Genomic DNA, 22,947 nt, shown 5'->3' on the forward strand with positions numbered 1-22,947 from the left:
TAAAGAGTGAAGCTGAGATCCTCCAGTATTCCTTAAAGATCTCCTTGGTTAACTGGACCACATCTATAAATCTCTGATGATTGTATAAGATAGCAGTCTTGCTCATAAACCAAGGTGTATAACCAAGGTCAGACGATAGCTCACAACCACTTACCTAAAGAAGGAAGGAACAAAAAACTCATCTGAATACAGGAGGCTTGTTTAAAGGATTTGGCATCTCTCCCATCGTTTTTCTATATTTGTCCTCATAGTGAGGTAGGAATTATTTTGAGATAAGAAAACCAAGCTAAATAAATTGGGAAGATATGTCCAAGAAATTGTCAGTGTTTGCATGTAGACTAGAGGCTGTATTCTAACTCTTGGACTAGTATTCTTTACTTAAATATTTATTAACTTTATCTTTTCTTCAGTATAGGAAAGAGCTGACTATGCAATAACTAGCTTTTCTTGAATGAGATAATTTCTTTTTTCTAAATCATCTGTCAGAAATAGTAAAAATTAAGTATTATTTATAATAACAATGATGATAATAAAGCAATCACATTCTGTTGTTTTGCAGAACATCCTATTGTTTATAAAAAATTTTCATATATATTATCCAATTTCAATACCTCAAAAATATTTGCTAGGTAGGTTGAAAATGTACTATTCTATTTTATAAAAGAAAAATAGAGGCTCAGGGAGATTAACTGACCTCCCCAAGGACATACATTTATCGTTCTGGTGGAGGCTGAATTTGAACTGAGGTCTATCTGACTCCAAAACCTATTCTTCTAGCCATTCTTTTCCTACATATATTACATAATAGCCCAAAATATGTTAAGCATATCTGTTGTTCAACAAATTATATGCACCCAGAGGTCTAGTCTGGTGAGAGAGCAAGAGTTTTAAGTGTTCCAGACATGAGTCTAATTCTGAAGTCAAGTAGAAAAAGAGTGGGCACAAACTAAAATTAAATAGGATTTTATAACATGTCTTGTGATAAACACACAGGCTTTTAATGTAGATATAGTACCCTCAGATATAGTACCCCCATATGTAAAGTGTAGATATTCTTATTTCTCTCATTTTATATATATAGGAACAGAGGTCCAGAGAAGTTAAGCAAATAATCTGAATTCAGATCCCTCTGATTCCAAAATGTGTACTCTTTTTGGATTAATGCAACTGACTTCAAGAGAGGTATTCATCTGAGAAGTTTCATCAGGGAACAGGGAAGAGTTGGCCCTCTTTCAGGAGCCTGACCACAGAATGAGGCCCTGCTTTGAAAAGAAATAGTGTATTTAATTAGAGAGTGGAACCAGGCAAGCTGCTGGTGGAACTAGTCTTCTGTTGATCTGATAGGCAACTAAGAGGACATCACCACTCATGGCCTGGTAACACAGGCAATGCTTCTGACTTCTTTGTCCATGGTCAAGGATACAGTTGAAAAAAAAAGCATACATTCTTTCCACAGGTTTGTCGACATCAGTAGACAAATTTAGGTTAGACTGCATCCATTAGCAAGAGCACATGTTTGTTGTGGATAATAGAAGCATAATTTACCTGTACTACATACATTTCTATTTCTCTTAAAAATTTTTTTTTGCTTAGAAAATGAAGTTGAATTCTAGATGGCTAAATGAGCATTAAATGGAACCTTGTATTCTTTGACTAAATGGTGTCCTTCCCTGTGTTTATAATGATGCATATTTCAGTAACATGTTCTGGATTTTCTGGGACAGTTTCTGATTTCAAGTTATGTATTCTTTTTCCCAAAAAGCATTTCTGCTTATCTGGTCTATTCTGCTCTATCATCTGTTGATTCCTGCATTAAGAAAACAAGGGAGCCTGCATGGCTCAGTCGGTTAAGTGTCTGACTTGGGCTCAGATCATGATCGCATGGTTCATGAGCCTACATTAGGTTCTGTGCTGACAGCTTGGAGCCTGGAGCCTGCTTAGGGTTCTGTGTCTCCTTCCCTCTCTGCCTCTCCCTCATTTGTGCTTGCTCTTTCTCTCTCTCTCTGTCAAAAATAAATAAACATTAAAAAAAAAGAAAACAAGAGAATGGTGTATGACAAGTAATTTACCAAAATCACCCTTAAAATTAAATTAAAATTAATTTTAAATTGAATTAAAATTAAATGGAAATGACAGCTATTATCCAAGTCAGGCAAAATAGGTTTCTAGTGTGTTCCCCCACCCCCAAGTATATGGGTGCCTGGGAAGGATATATGAATTTTGACTTGAACCATAAAGTACACTGACTAGCCCCTTTGGGTTTCCTGGTGATGGATTTAAAAATATTTTTTTTTAACGTTTATTTATTTTTGAGAAACAAAAGAGAGACAGAGTGGGGGAGGGGCAGAGAGAGAGGGAGACACAGGATCCGAAGCAGGTTCCAGGTTCCAAGCTGTCAGCACACAGCTCGATGAGGGATTGGAACTCATGAACCCATGAGATCATGACCTGAGCCAAGGTAGGTCAGCCACTTAGCCAACTGAGTCACCAGGTGCCCAGTTATGAAATTTTTCTTACTGTTTTCACATTTTGTTTTCCAGCTATGCATCTCATTTTTTTCCCAGCTAGAAATCCATACAAGTACCAGAGTTTATTTTTGACTGAGTCATAATCATGAATGAAGAATCATGGATGGAGAACATTTTATTTGACCCTCTAATGCTTTCCTAAAATCACTAATTAGCTAAAGGGAGTCTTTTTTTTTTTTAATTTTTTTTTAACGTTTATTTATTTTTGAGACAGAGAGACAGAGCATGAATGGGGGAGGGTCAGAGAGAGGGAGACACAGAATCCGAAACAGGCTCCAGGCTCTGAGCGGGTTAGCACAGAGCCCGACGCGGGGTTCCAACTCACGGACCGCAAGATCATGACCTGAGCCGAAGTCGGCCGCCCAACCGACTGAGCCACCCAGGCGCCCCTAAAGGGAGTCTTTAACATAAATACTGAATTTTATTGAATATGTCCCTTTCCAGTTTCTCAGAGGCTTTGGTATATAAGTTATTCTCAGTATGGCAGAACCTGTCAGAAACACTTTGAGGAGAAAATGCCCATATATAGAAATGAATATTTTTTTATTAAAAAAATTTTAATGTTTATTTATTTTGGGGAGAGAGAGATAGAGAGTAGGGGAGGGGCAGAGAGAGGCAGACACAGAATCTGAAGCAGACTCCAGGCTCTGAGCTGTCAGCACAGAGCCACACGCAGGGCTTGAACTCGTGAACCACGAGATCATGACCTGAGCTGAAGTTGGATACTTAACCAACTGAGCCACCCAGGTGCCCCATGAATATTGTTTTTTTAAAAAAGAAATGAATATTAAACCTGTGTTTGATTAATTCAATTGTGAGATCATTGTTTACTGTTACACAGTCACTGACAGATTTTGTTCTATCAGGAAAGTACATTTTATTATGCTAAAAGTATATTTACTCTAGATTGTTAATAGGTTCTGAATTTATAAACTTCTTTACTGTAATGCATATGTATTTGTTGTTTGCAAAAATATAGACAATACTGTTATTTATGGAACACTTTGGCAATTTAGAAGGTGAAACATAGGAATTACTTACATAAATTAGGAGTTAGGGGAGCACCTCCTGAGTGTCTCACTTGGTTAAATGTCCAACTTTGGCTCAGGTCATGATCTCGTGGTTTGTGAGTTGGTGCCCCACATCAGGATCTCTGCTGTCAGCACAGAGACTAAAAAAAAAAAAAAAAAAAAGAGAGAGAGAGAGAGAGAGAGCAGAGAAGGCCCTGAATGACATAATGGAGTCAAAGTCTTTGAGGGGACTGAGGGAGAGCCAAGTCAAGGCAGAGCAGAGCAAGAGAGGCTTTTCATTTGGTTATCAAATGCCAAACAGAGGGGTAGTTGTTAATATGGAGAATAAATGAATATTCGGAAAACAAATATTATAAAATACAGCATGCTTTGGGATATTCACTGATCACATACAGGAAATAAGAGAGAACGTTTTACCCACTGTGAGTAATTCTTTAGAAATTCAAATACTGATCTTTGAAGGAGACAGGGCATATGGAGCAATGAGCTTTTTCTAAATTCAGCAAATGTTGAAATCTGAAGAGAATTTGAACCAGACAGGGTGTTGGCATTAATGCGCAATACAAGCTAACATATGAATAATCTATGGATTTATTCTCATTGGTTCTTTTCTTTGGAGGGATACAGTATAAATTTTTTTTAAGATTTTATTTTATTTTTTATGTTTTTAGATTTTATTTTAAAATAATATCTAAATCCAACATGGGGCTTGAACTCACAACCCCGAGATCAAGAGTTGCATGTTCCAACAACTGAGGCTTCCAGGTGGCCCCAGTATAAATTTTTTAAAATTAAGTTTAGACAAAATATTAAATAATACTACAAAGCTTATATATATTAAAAAAAAAAAAAAAAAGCAGTGCTTTCTGCCTCTCCACAGCTGAGGCTTTGAATTCTCTGGCAGTTTTCCTGATTATATTATGCCTATAGCTATACTGCTATTTCTTGGTTTATAAATTTTAGGCTTTGTCTATTAACTCCACACACATATACTTCCCTTCCCCTATCCTCTTAATATCATCTAATCTAATGTCTAGCTAATTCAATATTTAATATTTACATTATTATGTTAAGTGTTGGTCATTGGTAAGCCAAGTAAGTATATTTGACTACTTTTCCTTCATTGTACAACTTTTCTTTAGAGTTAAGAATTGGCTAGTTTTTCATTTTATCAGTTTTTTGTCAATCTTACCAAATGTTTCATTAGGTTTTCAGATGCTTATCAATACTACATTTAACATTTCAGATAATCTATCGATTATTTCTGTCCTCTTGCTCTTATCTGGACTGGTTGATGCCTGGATTGTCATCCCAGAAATGACCATCTTTACTAGTTTTATGTGTGACATTCCATGTTTCCTAGCTTCCATATATGTATATATATTTTTTGGTCAGGTCCCTCATTTTGCTGGGACCCATCCTTCAATAGCTTCCTAAGAAAGAGTGCATGGGCATCGTTGGATATTTACCCTCATAGTTGATTGTTACTTAAACATAGGAATAGAATTCTAGGATGAAAATAACTTCCTCTCAGAACTGGAGATGAATCCCCTTGTTGTTTTCTGAGCTCCATTGTTGTCAAGAAGTTTGATGCCTATTCTGATTCCTGATCCTTTTTCTGTGATTACCCCCTCCCCCAACCCTCTAGAAGTTTTAACTTTTTTAAAGTTTATTTATTTATTTATTTAGAGAGAGAGTGAGACAGAGTGGGGGAGGGGCAGAGAGAAAGGGAGCAAGAGAACCCCAAGCAGGCTTTGCTAGATCAATGCAGAGCCTGATGTGGGCCTCGATCTCACAAACTGCAAGATCATGCCCTAAACTGAAGTCAGATGCTTAACTGACTAGCCACTCAGGCGCTCCATTAAATGTATTCCTAGCATCCTGAAATTTTATTCTGTAATTTGATGTAAGTCTTTTTTTATTCATTGGGCTGGGTAGTTAGTGGACTTTTTATCTGAAATTGCATGGCTAAATTTCATGTTTTTCAGCTCTGGGATATTTTCTTGTTTGATTTATTTAATGATTTTTTCCCATCAGTTTTTCCCCCCATTTTCTCTTTCCAAAAATCCTATCAATCTGATGTTGGACATTCTGGAAAGATCCTTTAAGCATCTTATTTTTCCCCTCCTATTGTCCATCTTTTTTATCTTTTGATTTACTTTTCTAGATTTCTTTGCTTTTATCTTCTAACACTTCTTTTGACTGTTTTTATTTCAAGACCATATTTTTAATTTCCATTTAATTTTATTTTTCTTGTTCTGATTATTCCTGTTTTAAAACAACCGTCCTCCTCTTGTTTAATGAATATAATACCTTTTATCTCTCTGATGATATCAATTATAATTTTTAATAAAGATTTGTTTTGTTCTTTGTGTTATCTTTGTTGCCTCTGGGCTTTATTTTTGATGTTGGAGGTTTTCCTCAAATATCTTGTAGTCATTGGTTATCTACTTATATTTTAATAATCTAACAATATTCTCCAGAGGCAAGTTGGGTATACTAATTTATTTGTTCAAATATATTTTAGTTACAAGACTGAATTTTATTAAATTCTCTATCCACTTATATTTAATAATGAGACATGAAATGCTTCTTTTTATGCACAGGAAATACTCATGTTTCTAAGTCCTTAACCTTTCTGAATGTCTGCAGGGCAAATTGGCTGCCTGCTTCTTGGTATCCACCTCTTTGCTTATTTAGGGTTTAGCTTCTTTTGCTCGGCAATATCTGTTACCATTCTTCCATCTGTTTCCTAGCTTTCAAAAATGTGTTGTTTTTCCTCTGCTGATGTTCATTTCCTATATGCCCCTGAGGTTTGTACCATTTTTTTTTTTTTTTTGGTGGGATTTCCAAAACAAAAAAAAGGAGACAAACAATCTAGTTTATCTGCCATATTTAATTGGAAGTCCCTTACTGGTTTTTGATGTTGACAATCTGGCTCATGGATATGGAGATGTCTTTTGTGTCTGTGAAATATTAAATTAATAAAAATGTGTTGGTTTTGATTGTCCAGCATTATTTTCTTCCCTCCCCTGGTAAAAATACTTGCTTTATTACTTTGAGCAAACTGCCCTTTCTCTAATCCATGTGATTCTGGTGGGGCTGCCAGTCACAGGACCTCAGCCCCTGACCACAGGAATGGGCATGTGATCTAATCTGGAAAATTGGTTTTACTCTCATGAGAACATGACTCCTTAGTAGGGGCAAATAGAGACCAAATATTGCTGATGGTGCTGAGTTTTAATTTAATTTAATTTAATTTAATTAATTTAATTTAATTTAATTTTATGGGTAACCCCTGGAGGGATGGTACATGATTGTGCTAGCCTGGAAACTAGCTCTGCCTCAGTAAGAAAGGGATTTGATAGCAGTAAACTAGGTGATTCATGAAATTTTATGAGATGGTTTTAGAATCAGGTTTGGAAAATAATCAGTTACCAGTGTATTAGTTTGCCACTGTTGCTGTAACAAATTACTACAAATGTAGTAGTTTAAAACAACACACATTTATTTTATTATAGTTCTGGATGTCAGAAGTGTAAAATCAAGATCTGCTCCTTCTGGAGGCTTCAGGGAAAAATCTGTTTCTTTACCTCTTTTCAGCTTCTAGAGGCTGCTCCCTCCTTGTTTCCCTACAGTCTCCTGGTTTTGTTGACACATTTTTTCTCTCTGATCTCCTGCCTCCTTTCTATACTCTTGTGATTACAGTACACCCATTCAGGTAGTCCTGGATAATCTCCGCATCTCAAGAACCTTGATTTGATTACATCTTCAAAGTTCCTTCTACCATGTAAGGTAATGTATTCACAGTTTCCAGGGAATACGAGGTAGATTTTCAGGAGCCATTATTCAGCCCACCACATCAAGGAAAGCTAAACAGCCAAGAACACCCCTGGATTACAGTGCAACATGGTCATAAATCTCTGCTGCTGCCAACATTGAATATGCACATACAATGCTGTCAGCTGGAACCCCAGAGCTGCCTTGATTCCTTCCCCCTGCAAGCAGGGTACTGATTGTTACTTTGTCATCCAATGTCTGTTCTTTTCTCTTCTTTAGTAATAGAATTTTCAGCTAGTCTTAGGAATGCCCAGAATAAATACCTTTCAGCCTTTCTAAAGCTAGGCGTGGCCCTGTGACTAAGTTTTGGGCAATGAAGTATAAGTAGAATTGTCTTGTGGAAGCTTCTGAGAACCTTCCTAAGGAGATAATTGGGATTTTCCTGGTTCTTTATCCTTTCTTGTGGTCTGCTATCATCTTGGACTATGAGGACAAGGGACTCATGTTAAGAATGGTCCAATGAGGGGCGCCTGGGTGGCGCAGTCGGTTAAGCGTCCGACTTCAGCCAGGTCACGATCTCGCGGTCCGTGAGTTCGAGCCCCGCGTCAGGCTCTGGGCTGATGACTCGAAGCCTGAAGCCTGTTTCCGATTCTGTGTCTCCCTCTCTCTCTGCCCCTCCCCCGTTCATGCTCTGTCTCTCTCTGTCCCAAAAATAAATAAACGTTGAAAAAAAAATTTTTTTTAAAAAAAGAATGGTCCAATGAGCCTGGGTTCCAGGGAACTTCATGGTATATAGCAGGGCTGCTATACAAACTCTGGACATTTTGCCTTCAGGCTCAGGTTATGTGAGAGAGAATTAAAATTCTGTTTTGATTAAGCCACTGTTTTCTATCATGTTTAGTGGAACTTAATCCTAAGTGATACACTGAGGCTTTCTTGTTCAGCTCCTTCTCCAATTGAGTGAGCTGCTCCAGTATCCTTCTCATAAGCTTTTTTTTTTTTTTTTTTTCCTTCTTCTTAAGGTAGAAGGATATTGTTTCTGGGCCTGCTAGAAAGAATTGTACCAGCCAAAGGAAGGTTTAGAATGTCACATACTGATAGCATCACAGTGATTCTATCATAGTCAGAAAACTGATTACTGAGTCCTCCAGTTCTCAATAGAGGAGACACTATACACCCTTGGGACATCTTGAAAATTTGTTGACCTGTTTTGGCCTGTTAAAATGATTGGAGGATGTGCTGGCATTTAGTGGGCTGGGGCCAGAGATGTTCTGCAATGTACAAGACAAACCCATACATCAAAAAATGTGTTTTTTGAATTGAAAGAGACTTTTGAACATCCTACAGGACTTTCATGTAGGTATAAAACTTACAATTTTCTTTGCATAGAACCCAACACCATTTTATATGAAGTTTTATGTAGTTTTTACATATTTTTAAGATCGTGGAATTGTCCTGGAATGTACGTATTATGTACGTACAAGAGAAGATTGCACACTGTTTGCTGGGGAATGCAAGAGGTACTCACTATTTTGAAAATGCGTGTTTCTGGGGCGCCTGGGTGGCGCAGTCGGTTGAGCGTCCGACTTCAGCCAGGTCACGATCTCGCGGTCCGGGAGTTCGAGCCCCGCGTCAGGCTCTGGGCTGATGGCTCAGAGCCTGGAGCCTGTTTCCGATTCTGTGTCTCCCTCTCTCTCTGACCCTCCCCCGTTCATGCTCTGTCTGTCTCTGTCCCAAAAATGAATAAACGTTGAAAAAAAAATTAAAAAAAAAAAAAGAAAATGCGTGTCTCTGACAATCACACGGTTCATGGTGTTTGAGTCTCCAGTACAACATGATATGCATTTGTGGTTGTTGCATTCACAATGATTCTACCCATAGGTAGAATCTGAGTGCCTAAGAATTTACATTCTGAGTTATACATTATTTTATTGTAAGTGTACTTTATTTATCTTTTATTTTATAATTAGGTCATTACACTGGTTTTAAAAATGTTTTGTGTAAATTATATTATCTATGAATTTCATTTCAGGCTAGCAGAGGAGGCATTATTAAATGTTTGTTACACAAAGAGGGCATCGAGGGCACCTGGGTGGTTCAGTCAGTTAAGTGTCAGACTTTAGCTCAGGTCATGATCTCACAGGTTGTGGTTCAAGCCCCACATCGGGCCCTGTGCTGGCACCTTGAAGCCTGGAGCCTGCTTCAGATTCAGTGTCTCCCTCTCTCTCTGCCCCTCCCCTGCTTGTGCTCTGTCTCTCTCTCTTTTTGTCAAAAATAAAAAGAAACATTAAAAATTTTTTTTTAAAAAGGGGGCGGGCATTGGGCCTGATAAACCTCTGGCCAGTAAAAACAAGATGATGTGCTAGTGAAAGTAATATCTGGGGGAAGATGAGTCTGTTTCCCACATCTAGTAGGTGTGAGTTCTTCGGACCTGGGGAAACTCCCTTGATGTTCCCTGAACATCTCTTCTTAGCCCTTAACATTACTTTTTCTCTGATCAGCCAGATCATGGATTACTCCTATCTCCCTCCAGTGGATTATTTTGTAACTGACCTTGCACACCAGCCATCTCGGCTCAGTCTCCAAATAACTCCCTCCGTGGCATTAGAAATCAGTATTTTCAGATGTTTAATCCAGATAAACATATATAGGAAAAGTAAATCTGGTTCCACTTTTACTTCTTGTACAGGATATCATTAGCATATTTTCCATATATGAATAGGGATGGTCATGTACCATATGTTATTCATCATATGGCATTATCCCTGTTTCAAGGCATATTTTAATACAGCACAAAGGCAAAAGGTTTGAGCTGAAATGTGTGCTGTGCATTGTGCTTTAAACTTTCTGTTGATCACGAAGCCTGAGAAAGGCAGGTAGCTTTCTAAATAGATGCCATAGAATAAGCTCTCAATAAATTACCCCCGTTTTTGGATCTGGAGCTAGAAGCAGAGTAGTGAAGAATTTTCTTCGTGTCTTGGCAGATATGGCTGTGACTCCAGCAGTGCTTTCCAGGGTGTTGGCTGTGCCAGCTGTGGCATCCATTTCCTCAGCTTGGCCCTCAGCCTTCTGGGCAGCTCACATCCTTTTATTAATTTCTTTGTTGCCTGATGGGCTGGCGTCAATTTCTTCCAAGTGGCAATACTTCTTAATAAATTTCTTTGCTCTTTAAATCAGCCAGAAACAATTTCCGTTGTTGGTAACTAAGAAACCTGATAACTAAGCACACTGTGGTAACTAAGAACTTTGTGCCTTGATGGCCATGCTAAATGTTTTGACCTTTACCATAGAAATAAAGGGAAGCTATTTAAAGCTTTTAAGCAGCAGGAATAGAATGGGGTCAGTGACAGATCAAGTTTGCATTTTGGAAAAATCTTTCAGACTGCACTGAAGATTAAATGTAGGGAAACCAAAAAATAGGTGATGTTTAGTTTAGACCAAAAGGGCGATTGCAGTGGAGAGAAGTACATGGACATGAGGATTGTTTAGCAAGTGAGCTTCTGTGATTGAATGTGGGGAAGGTTAAGGAAAACAGAGACATTAAAGGTAGTCCTCAGTTTTCTGCTTCCTGAACCAGTGTTGATTCCACAGATTCAACTATTTTGTTTAAAGCCTTGATCCCTACCAAGGGCTTAATGTCTGGTCAAAATTATTTTTTCATCTTTCTATGCTTTATATATATGCATAAACTTGTTGGAGTTGGATAATGAGTTGCACATAAATTGTCTTCAGATCCAGACTCTGAATTTAGACCGTGTTTCAGTGCTTGGCTATCACCAATGAGGAGAAACACAGTTGGTCTCTGAGTCACACTGTTAAGTAGTATTCAGTACTGAGGATTCATCATCTGCAGCACTCACATCAACATATCCTTGGGCTGTTATGAGTAGGAGGAAAACCTTTTTAGAGAAGCCAGAATTAGGCTGCCATCTGTTGTGCATGGGCTCTGCTTCTTACACATAACTGGTGAATAAAACATTGAACAGGTGGTAGCTAGAAAGTGATATGCAGCGTCTCCATTCATGAGAAAACTCTAAATTTTGTTTTCTGTTTAGGGACATTGCTTAAATGCCCTTCTGGGCTTGTTGGTACATCCTTGGTTGAAAGTCCACTAGCATCAGCACTTATACTGTGACCTGACATCTGGAAATTGAGAAACTAGTGTTTCTTACTGGTGTTCACAGCCTCCTCAATGGGGATCAAGCCATCTTCTAAACTTGACTTAATTACAACCTTCCCCACCAAAATAATAAAATTTCTATTTATTGTGCACTTATTTTATATCAATTTCTCTGTCAACCACTAATAAATATATATTTATACACTCCCCCCAACACCATGTATTTATTTAATTTTCACCTTAACCATGTTAAATAGGTATTGTAGACTCCACTTTACACTTAAGGGAACTGAGGTCCACATTTAGAACTCCTAATCTGAACCCACATATGTGTTACTGGACCCATGCCAAATCACTGTGCCACAAAATCGTTTGACTCATAATTTGTTCCTCCCCTTAATTCTGTGTTCCCTCAACTGGTATCAATCCAGAATGTATTATACTGTTTTGGAATTGAACACATCATGTTATGTGTTCTCATAGATGTAAACGCATAGATAAATAAGTTCATGGATAAGTAGAGTGAAGATTTAAAGAAGTAGTTAAAAGGATTGAAAATTTAGCTGGTTAAAAGAAGCCATCAGAATCTCTCATCAGTCCAGGAAAGTTGATCTAACACTTTTCAATGGATTCTTCCATATGAGTCCTATAAATTAGGATGAGAAATAGGATCAAAAGCTTTTTACTTTTTTATTAAGTAAATTCTACCTGCAACATGGGGGTCAGACTCACAGCCCTGAGATCAAGAGTCGTGTGCTGTATTGACTGAGGCAGCCAGGTGCCCCTGGGATCAGAAGCTTTTTAAAACATCAGATAAGCTCCACTACAATAAAGGGAAAATAATGGATCTTGTGTCAAAAGATAGGGTTTGAATCCCAGCTTTGAATCCTAGATTTATTACCAGTTGTGTGAACTCAGGCAAATCACTTGACATCTCAGAGCCTCTGTCTCCTTATATGGTAGCACCTTCATTATGTAACGTTTATAAGTATCAAATGAACATTTATCAACTATAAAGCATTATACAAATACAGGTATTATTAACTTATTTGAGGCCCTGAATTTTGAATATTTTGAAAGTCAAGTCTAGGGCAAATGATGTCTGTGTTCCTAGAAGCAGAACAATGTTACAAACAGCAATACCAACCATCATGGCAATTTTTAATTTTTCTCAGTCTTCACATTTTATTTTCTTCTTAAGACAGCACTGTGAGGTATTGCAATTGTATAAAATTTACAGAACAAGAAGCTGAAATAAGTTCTCCAGTGTCAGAGAGAAAAATAAGAAATAAAATCAGGGGCGCCTGGGTGGCGCAGTCGGTTAAGCGTCCGACTTCAGCCAGGTCACGATCTCGCGGTCCGGGAGTTCGAGCCCCGCGTCAGGCTCTGGGCTGATGGCTCAGAGCCTGGAGCCTGTTTCCGATTCTGTGTCTCCCTCTCTCTCTGCCCCTCCCCCGTTCATGCTCTGTCTCTCTCTGTCCCAAAAATAAATAAACATTGAAAAAAAAATTAAAATAAAATCAGGATTTAATTCTATCTTGCATTGTTCATTTCCCCTCTTTAGAATAGCTTTGCTTAAGACCATTTATGGAAAAAAAAGCATCTGTGGTTAAATTTAGCAGATAATGTTGAAAGATGAGACTAGGAGAATATATTTAGAGAGAGAGCCTACTTAATATGAATTGTTACCTGCTAGTAAAAAAATTGGGTTTCAGGTATTCCTAGAACTCAGTCTAGCAAATTATTCATTACTAACGGGGAAAATCTGTGATAATTACACCTAAATTTTTTTTTTAAAGCATCTCAACTTTGAATTTATATCTGAAAGTGATTTTTTTTTAATTTTTTTTCAACGTTTTTTATTTATTTTTGGGACAGAGAGAGACAGAGCATGAACGGGGGAGGGGCAGAGAGAGAGGGAGACACAGAATCGGAAACAGGCTCCAGGCTCTGAGCCATCAGCCCAGAGCCTGACGCCGGGCTCGAACTCCCGGACCGGGAGATCGTGACCTGGCTGAAGTCGGACGCTTAACCGACTGCGCCACCCAGGCGCCCCTGAAAGTGATTTTTTAAGGTGATTTACTTTTGGGGGTACTTGGGTGGCTCAATCAGTTGGGTGTCTGACTCTTGCTTTTGGCTCAGGTCATGATCTCACAGTTCATGCGTTCTAGCCCCACATAGGGCTCTGCGGTAATAGCACAGCACAGAGCCTGCTTGGGATTCTCTCTCTTCTCTCTTTGCCCTTCCCCCCATGCTCTCTTTCTCTCTCTCTCAGAATGAATAAATAAACTTTAAACAAAGTTATTAAAAAAATAAAGTGATTTTTTTTAATGCAAGTTGTCCCACACTTATTGATATGTCTACCAGTAGACTAGCCAGCCCTCAGAGGAAAGTAAAACTTAAAACACATAATTGACTATCTAGTGATTCTCTGAAGTTAAATATAAGTTATTTGCCCTTTCCAAATACAGGCTGTAAGCACAAATTGTTTTATTATAAGCATAAGTGCTTTGGTTATCTTAAGCATGAAATACTTTGATCTCTATTTGTATAACCCATAGGATTTAAGCAAAACATTGAGGGAGGCGGAGGGAATGCATGTTATTTGGTGGGACATTTCATTTTGCAGGTGTTTTTTGGCTTGAAATTTGTCCAGTTGAATGTGTTTTGGATAAGCTGGCATAGCTTATTCTTATACTGTGACTGATATTTCTATGTGGAGAGATATTGATTTCTTTAATATTTGGGCTTTTCTCCGCTTCTTTGGTCTTTTCATTCCAAGAGAGGAGGGATGACATTGTTTTGTTGAATTTGAGAGAGGCATTGGGCTTGCATAGTCTTATCCATTGTAGTAGACACTATTTGGTATGCCTTCCTAGCTTACAAAGAACCCCTTGAATACTTCCTTGCTCCCAAGGATGGGTTGCAAGGCAGCAGGATGCCCACCTCTGGCCACAGGCCACAGGTGGAGGGAAGGGTACTTTGGGCCATTAAGATTTTTCTTTCTAGGAATTTGAATAAAGAAAAAGAGTCAGTCTGGCCCTGATACATATGTATTTAGGAGTTTGGGCATGGCTGTTGTTTTCCTTCCATGTGGATCAAGAAGAGAAGGCTATTCTGTAGGAAGAGGAGGATAAACTAGGTCCAGAGAGAACCACCTGCATTCTGATGGCTCTTTGTTTCTTATTTCTGGTTCTTTTCTGGAGTCTGGTTGAATTCCTGACGTTAGATTCTATGAGATGTCTGTGTCCTTATAATAAATCTTTCCTTTTTGTTTTTGGTAAAGGTAGCACTAGTTCTTTTCTGTTGCATTGTGCTCAAAGTATCCTAAATGACATATTATTTAGTTATTGCTAATAAAATAAATAGTCTTACACAGGCCATTTGAGAAAGAGGCTGCTGTACATGTATTTATTGATATAGGCATTTTAGGTGGGGTAATGAAATTTTATTCTATTCTATTTTATTTTTTCAATGTGAAATTTTATTTTAAATATCCTTGTTTTGTTTAATTGATAAAATATTATTTATAATATGTAAAGAAAGCACAAAGTATAGGCATGTAGACAGAGCGTATTAAAGAAGACTGGCCCATTTTAGTAAGTAAGAATATATTTCTAATGAAAGACTGTTTTGTTATTGTTTTGTTTTGTGGAAGAAAACAGTTGAATTAGTGAAAACAATTAACCAAGTATTGATCTATGGCACATACTGGAGATCAGGTGTAGTCTTTTAAACCTTGACAGGAATATCTATGAAATGCTTAAAAGAAGCAAAATGAGGAAATTAATATGGTATTTAATGGTGGTTTTTCTTATTAGCTAAGGAATTATGCAAAATGGCAATTTTTAATAAGCCATAGTGTAATTTATTTTGTTATAAACAAATAGGTGACTTTTTGTCTCTTTGTTAATTAACATGAGTTATATTTGTGTAAGGAGTATAGGGATTGCCAAGATTTCTCTGTGCCAGGGTCACATGGAGTTTCAGAAACTGGAAATCAGCTAAATTCTGCTTGGATATTTCATTTTGCTGTGTTTGCCATTGCCAAACTATAGATTCCTTGATAGTAAATGATCAGCAGCAGAATATGCCCATTGACAGTAATGAGAGGGATGAAGTTTATCTATAACCAAAGCAGCACATATTGCGATTCAGTTTTATCATATATGAGGTTAATTAGCCTGATGTTCCCTACCTTCCCCTTTCCCAAGAACTTGTATAAACATCTCCCACTGCCCAAATAAAGCAAAATTTGGGATAAATGGAAAGATTCATGTGTTGCACACTAAAGGTGACTAGTTGATGAATATGCATGTAGGCCACTAAGGTTTTGGGGTTTCTTTGTTTTTAATGTTTATTTTTGAGACAGAGTGAGAGACAGAGTGCGAACAGGGGAGGGGCAGAGAGAGAGGGAGACACAGAACTTGAAGTGGGCTCCAGGCTCTGTGCTGTCAGCACAGAGCCCGACACAGGGCTCAAACTCACAAACTGTGAGATCATGACCTGAGCCGAAGTCAGATGCTTAACTGACCGAGCCACCCAGATGCTCCCACTTGAATCAAGCTATGTGACTGGCATAATTGTAGTTACCATGTTATGTGTTTCAAAAACTGATCACTAAAATATGCAGATTTTAATAAAAGATAGGAATTGTGCTAGGAATAATTTAGAATACGTATGGGGATAAGTTAAATGTCAAGATGTTTTACTTCTTAATAAAACACACATTTAGAACCTGCAAGTGTTCCGTCATAATCAGCAAAATGTCTTGTGATGAGGATTCTGAAATACTAATATGAGTTAAATCATTACAAAGATTTAAATTGAAGTCAAATGTAAGTTAAGTGGTTTCATGAGAATGAACCTTACATTGAATCAGAGTACACTAGCTTCTGCTCTTCTTCATTATATATTTTGCTTCTACAAGCCACCATCTTTCTCCACTTAGTTCTTTTATGTATTCTCAGGGCCAATGTGATTTAACATATACTGTTCCAGAATTGGTGAAGACTTCACGAGGTAAGCCCTCTGTGTTCTAGAGAAACCCCTTTTTTAAAAACTCTAGTTACTTTACAAACTATACTCTAATTTTAAGTGATATCTAAGTGAAAATAAAATATCATGTTACTTTCAAAAGCTATTCTTTGCTTGGCAAATCCAACATGTCTTTATGATAAAAACACTCAATAAACTAGGACAGGAAGGGAATTTTCTCATCCTAATAAAAGGCATCTACCAAATCCCACAGCTAATATCATACTTAATCGGTGAAAAACTGAAAGCTTTACCTTAAAATTAGAAACAAAACAAGGGTGTTTGCTCTCACTACTTTTATTCAACATTGTCCTGGAGGCTCAAGCCAGGATGAGTAGGCAAGAAAAAGAAATGAGAAGCATCCAGATTGGAAAGGAAGAAGTTAGAAATCTCAATTTACAGATGATAAAACATTGTATGTAGAAAAATCCAAAGGAATCTATTACAAAACTATTAAATCTATTAAGTCTATTTTAGTTCAGCAAGTTTGCAGGATATAATATCAATACACAAAAATCAAGTACATTTCTATACACTAGCAATTAAGAATCTAAAAATGAAATTAAGAAAGCAGTTCAACTTAAAATAGAATAAAAAAGAATAAACTACTTAGGAATAAATTTAACAAAAATTGCAAACTATCAATAAATGCAAACTTATGCTCTGAAAACTACAAAACATTGTTGGAGGAAATTAAAGGAGACCTAAATAAATGGAAAGATATCCCATGTTCATGGATCAGAAGATATAATATTGTTAAGATACATTACAAATTAATCTACAGAAATATGAGAATTGAAGCTGATTTAAAAGTTCATGTGGAGGGCCACCTGGCCGGCTCAGTTGGAAGAGCATGTGACTCTTGATCTTGGGGTAATGAGTCAGAGCCCCTTGTTGGGTGTAGAGATTACTAATAAGTAAGTACATTAATTAATAAATACTTAAAAAAGAAAAGTTGATGTGGAAATGCTAGGACCCAATCAGTCTTGAAAAAGACCAAATTTGAAGGACACACACTTCCTGATTTTTGGACTTAACTCTAGACAATGTGGTAATGGTAAAAAGCAACACATATGGATCAATGGAATAGAATTGAGACTTCATAGACTCTTACATTTATGGCCAATTGATTTTTGAAAACACTTCCAGAACAATTCACTGGGGGAAGAACAGTCTTTTCAACAAATGGTTCTGGGACAACTGTATGTCCACATATGAAAGAATGAAGCTGGATCCCTGTATCACACCATATATAAAAACTAATTCAAAATGGATCAAAGACTTAGTTATCAAAACTAAAAGTATAAAGTTCTGATAAAAAATATAAATGTGAGTGCTCACTTCGGCAGCACATATACTAAAAAATATAAATGTGAATATTTGTGACTTTAGAATAAGCAATGGGATTTTAAATATGACACCAAAAGCACAAGCAACAACAGAAAAAAAATAAGTACATTGGGCTTCATGAAAAAAGAAAATTTGCGTTTCAAAGAACACTACCAAGAAAATGAAAAGACAACTTATGGAATGGGAGAAAATTTTTGTAAATTTTTTATCTGATAAGGAACTTATATTTAGAATATGTAAAGAACTATCACAACTCAATAATAGAAAGGCAAATAACCCGATGAAAAAGTGAGCAAAATATCTGAATAGCTATTTCTCCAGAGAAGAAATACAGATGGCCAGTAAATACATGGAAAGATGTTTAATGTTATTAGTCTTCAGGAAAATAAAAATCAAAACTACAGTGATCACACCCAGTAGGTTGGCTACAATCAAAATGATAGACAATAGCAATAACAATTGGTGTCAATGTGGAGAAATGAGAGCCCTCATACATTGCTAGTGGGAATGTAAAATGATGCAACTCTTCTGGAAACAGTCTGACAGTTTCTCAAAAAGTTAAATAAAGAGTTACCATATGACTCAGCAATTCTAATCCTAGATATATACACAAAAGAAATGAAAACACATGTCCATATAAAACTTGTATATGAATGTTCATAGCAGTATTATAGTAACCCCATAATAACCCCAAAATGGAAATAATCCAAATGTGTATCAACTAATGAATGTATAAATAAAGTATAATATAGGCATCCATGAAATATTATTGAGCAATGAAAGGAATGCAGTATTGACATGTGCATCAACATAGACAAATCTTGAAAACATAATGAATGAGGAAAGAAGCCACTAGAAGCGAACTAGAGGCCACATGTTGTATGATTCTATTTATATGAAATGTCAAGAATGGGTAAAGCTATTGATATAAAAGCTAGATTAGTGGTTGCTTAGGACTGGGGAAGGAAGAGGTAAATGGAAAGTGAGTGCTAATGTGTATGGAGTTCCTTTAAAGGGTGTTGAACATGTTCTAAAATTGATTATGGTGATGGTTGCACAGTTCTGTGAATATACTAAAAATTATTTAATTGTACACTTTAAATGGGTGAATTAGGGTCACCTGGGTGGCTCAGTCATTTAAGTGTCTGACTCTTGATTTCAGCTCAGGTCATGATCTCAAGGTCATGAGATCAAGCCCTGCTGCAGGCTCCCCACTGGGCATGGAGACTGCTTAAGATCCTCTCTCTCTCTCTCTCTCTCTGCCCCTCCCCTGCTGTGGGCATGTGTACGCACACATGCTCTCGCTCTCTCTCTCTCTCTCTCTCTCAAAAATAAATAAAATAAAATAAAATAAAATAAAATAAAATAAAAATAAAATAAAATAAAATGGTGAATTGTATGATAAGAGCATTATATACAAATTATATAGAGAGGGTGGAAGAGGGAAGGAGCTGTATTAGGGTTCTCCAAAGAAACAGAACCAATGACATTGGTTGATTGATTGATTGAATGTAAGGAATTGGCTCACATGATTATGGAGTCTGGAAAGTCCAAAATCTGCAGGGTGGGCCAGCAGGCTGGAGACCCAGGTGATAAGCAGAAATTGCAGTCCATATCCGAAGGCTATCCATTGAATAATTCCCTCTTGCTCAGATGAGGTCAGTCTTTTGTTGTATCCAGGCCTTCAACTGTTTGGATGAGACTCACCCACATTATGGAGAGTAATCTGCTTTACACAACATCCATCATTTTAAATCTTTATTTTTTTTTAATCTTTATTTATTTTTGAGAGAGAGAGACAGAGTGTGAGCAGGGGAGGGACAGAGAGAGAGGGAGACATAGAATCCAAAGCAGGCTCCAGGCTTCGGCGTCAGCACAGAGCCCTCTGCGGGGTCCAAGCTCAAGAAACACGAGATCATGATCTGAGCCAAAGTTGGACGCCTAGTCAACTGAGCCACTGAGACATCTCACCAGTTTAAATCTTAATTTCATCCAAAATAACTCTCACAGAAACATCCAGAATAATGTTTGACCACATATCTGGACACTGACCCAGTCAAGTTGACACAGAAAATTAACACAAAGGCCTATTGGTCCCAGAGACTGGAAAACTTTAGGAAATGGCATTGTTAATTTATCTAAAAAGCAGTTCTAGATATAGCTTGCTGTATACAGTAAAAGTTCAGTGGGCAGTGTGTGCTTCGGACTAATTAGGCTATTAATTGAGTTAATAATGGGGGTGGTAAAAATAATTCCTAATAATAAAATGACATAGTGGGGCACCTGGGTGGCTTTGTTGGTTAAGCAGCTGACTCTTGATTCAGCTCAGGTTATGATCTCGTGGTTCGTGGGACTGAGCCCTGTGTCAGGCTCTGCACTGACAGCATGGAGCTTGCTTGGGATTCTCTCTCTCTCTCTGACCCTTCCCCACTTTTACTAGAAATAAATAAGTAAACTAAACTAAAATAATAAAATAAAGTAAAATAAAATAAAATAAAATAAAATAAATGACATGATATCTATTTCTAGAAGTTCCCTTTTTCCTAAACTTTTATACAACTAAGGGTTTAAAATTTCATTCATGTTAACATTTCTCCTTTATATTAACATATATATTTTGTGAGTTCCTTATAGCAGATATTGTGAGTTTTGCATTTTAGAAAGTGTTTTGCTTTTAGATGCAACATTGCTTCTTAAACATTCACTAGAGCCTAGAAATGAAAATGTTCCCATCTGGAAACATACATTTAAACACAAATTAAACTCTTATTTTTTGCATAAAAGGCTAAGCACAAAGGCTGCTTGTTTTTTATATGTAAAATATTAAACCTGGTAGGGAATTTATATAAATGTGAGGAAAGAATTCTGGAGGGAGATATACCAAAGAGATAATAATGGAGAGACGAAAAGAGAACTGGGACGGAGAAAATGGGGAAATTCAAAGGGGACTTCAAACTTATGCATGTAATATTAAAAATTGATATGAAGAATATATGCATTTATCACTTCTATAATTACCAATGAAAAAATAATGTATCTGATCTCATTCCCTTATTTTGCAGATTGCAGGATGGTGGCTTGGAGGAGGTCATCCTACTAGTAGTGACAGGACTAGAACCCAGGTCTCCTGTTGCTTAGTCCCATACTCTATCCAAATCATCTACCCATGATGTGCCTAGGTGACTGTCAGTTGAGCATCCGACTCATGGTTTGGCTCAGGTCATGATCCTGGGGTCATGGGATCCAGCTTCGCGTGAAGTTCTACATTGAGCGTGGAGCCTGCTTGGGCTTCTCTCTCCCTCTGCCCCGTTCTCTGAAAAAAATAATAATAATAATAATAATAATAATAATAATAATCTACCCAGCCAGTAATGTACTAAAAAGATCAAAACCAGAGTTTTTTTCAAATCTTTTTTTTTTGCCTTTTATTTATTTATTTATTTATTTTTATTTTTTTATGAAATTTATTGACAAATTGGTTTCCATACAACACCCAGTGCTCATCCCAAAAGGTGCCCTCCTCAATACCCATCACCCACCCTCTCCTCCCTCCCACCCCCCATCAACCCTCAGTTTGTTCTCAGTTTTTAACAGTCTCTTATGCTTTGGCTCTCTCCCATTCTAACCTCTTTTTTTTTTTTTTCCTTCCCCTCCCCCATGGGTTCCCGTTAAGTTTCTCAGGATCCACATAAGAGTGAAACCATATGGTATCTGTCTTTCTCTGTATGGCTTATTTCACTTAGCATCACACTCTCCAGTTCCATCCACGTTGCTACAAAAGGCCATATTTCATTTTTTCTCATTGCCACGTAATATTCCATTGTGTGTATAAACCACAATTTCTTTATCCATTCATCAGTTGATGGACATTTAGGCTCTTTCCATAATTTGGCTATTGTTGAGAGTGCTGCTATGAACATTGGGGTACAAGTGGCCCTATGCATCAGTACTCCTGTATCCCTTGGGTAAATTCCTAGCAGTGCTATTGCTGGGTCATAGGGTAGGTCTATTTTTAATTTTCTGAGGAACCTCCACACTGCTTTCCAGAGCGGCTGCACCAATTTGCATTCCCACCAACAGTGCAAGAGGGTTCCCGTTTCTCCACATCCTCTCCAGCATCTATAGTCTCCTGATTTGTTCATTTTGGCCACTCTGACTGGCGTGAGGTGATACCTGAGTGTGGTTTTGATGTGTATTTCCCTGATAAGGAGCGACGCTGAACATCTTTTCATGTGCCTGTTGGCCATCGGGATGTCTTCTTTAGAGAAGTGTCTATTCATGTTTTCTGCCCATTTCTTCACTGGGTTATTTGTTTTTCGGGTGTGGAGTTTGGTGAGCTCTTTATAGATTTTGGATACTAGCCCTTTGTCCGATATGTCATTTGCGAATATCTTTTCCCATTCCGTTGGTTGCCTTTTAGTTTTGTTGGTTGTTTCCTTTGCTGTGCAGAAGATTTTTATCTTCATAAGGTCCCAGTAATTCACTTTTGCTTTTAATTCCCTTGCCTTTGGCGATGTGTCGAGTAAGAGATTGCTACGGCTGAGGTCAGAGAGGTCTTTTCCTGCTTTCTCCTCTAAGGTTTTGATGGTTTCCTGTCTCACATGTAGGTCCTTTATCCATTTTGAGTTTATTTTTGTGAATGGTGTGAGAAAGTGGTCTAGTTTCAACCTTCTGCATGTTGCTGTCCAGTTCTCCCAGCACCATTTGTTAAAGAGGCTGTCTTTTTTCCATTGGATGTTCTTTCCTGCTTTGTCAAAGATGAGTTGGCCATACGTTTGTGGGTCTAGTTCTGGGGTTTCTATTCTATTCCATTGGTCTATGTGTCTGTTTTTGTGCCACAGAGTTTTTTTCATACATTCAATAGAGAAAATATTAACTGGTCTAGAAGCTTAGTAGTTTCTTTTATAGAAACTCAATTGTAGTCAGAAACTGCATTTTGCATTCCTCTCCATGATGAGTATGCAGTAAGCATGTATTGTTTATTTATTAAACAGAGACTTAAAAGTGAAATTTGTTGTAGTTTCTTTTTTTTTCAATATATGAAATTTATTGTCAAATTGGTTTCCATACAACACCCAGTGCTCATCCCAAAAGGTGCCCT

This window comes from Prionailurus viverrinus, chromosome A3 (assembly GCF_022837055.1).
Source record: "Prionailurus viverrinus isolate Anna chromosome A3, UM_Priviv_1.0, whole genome shotgun sequence".
In the NCBI taxonomy this organism is placed as follows: domain Eukaryota; kingdom Metazoa; phylum Chordata; class Mammalia; order Carnivora; family Felidae; genus Prionailurus; species Prionailurus viverrinus.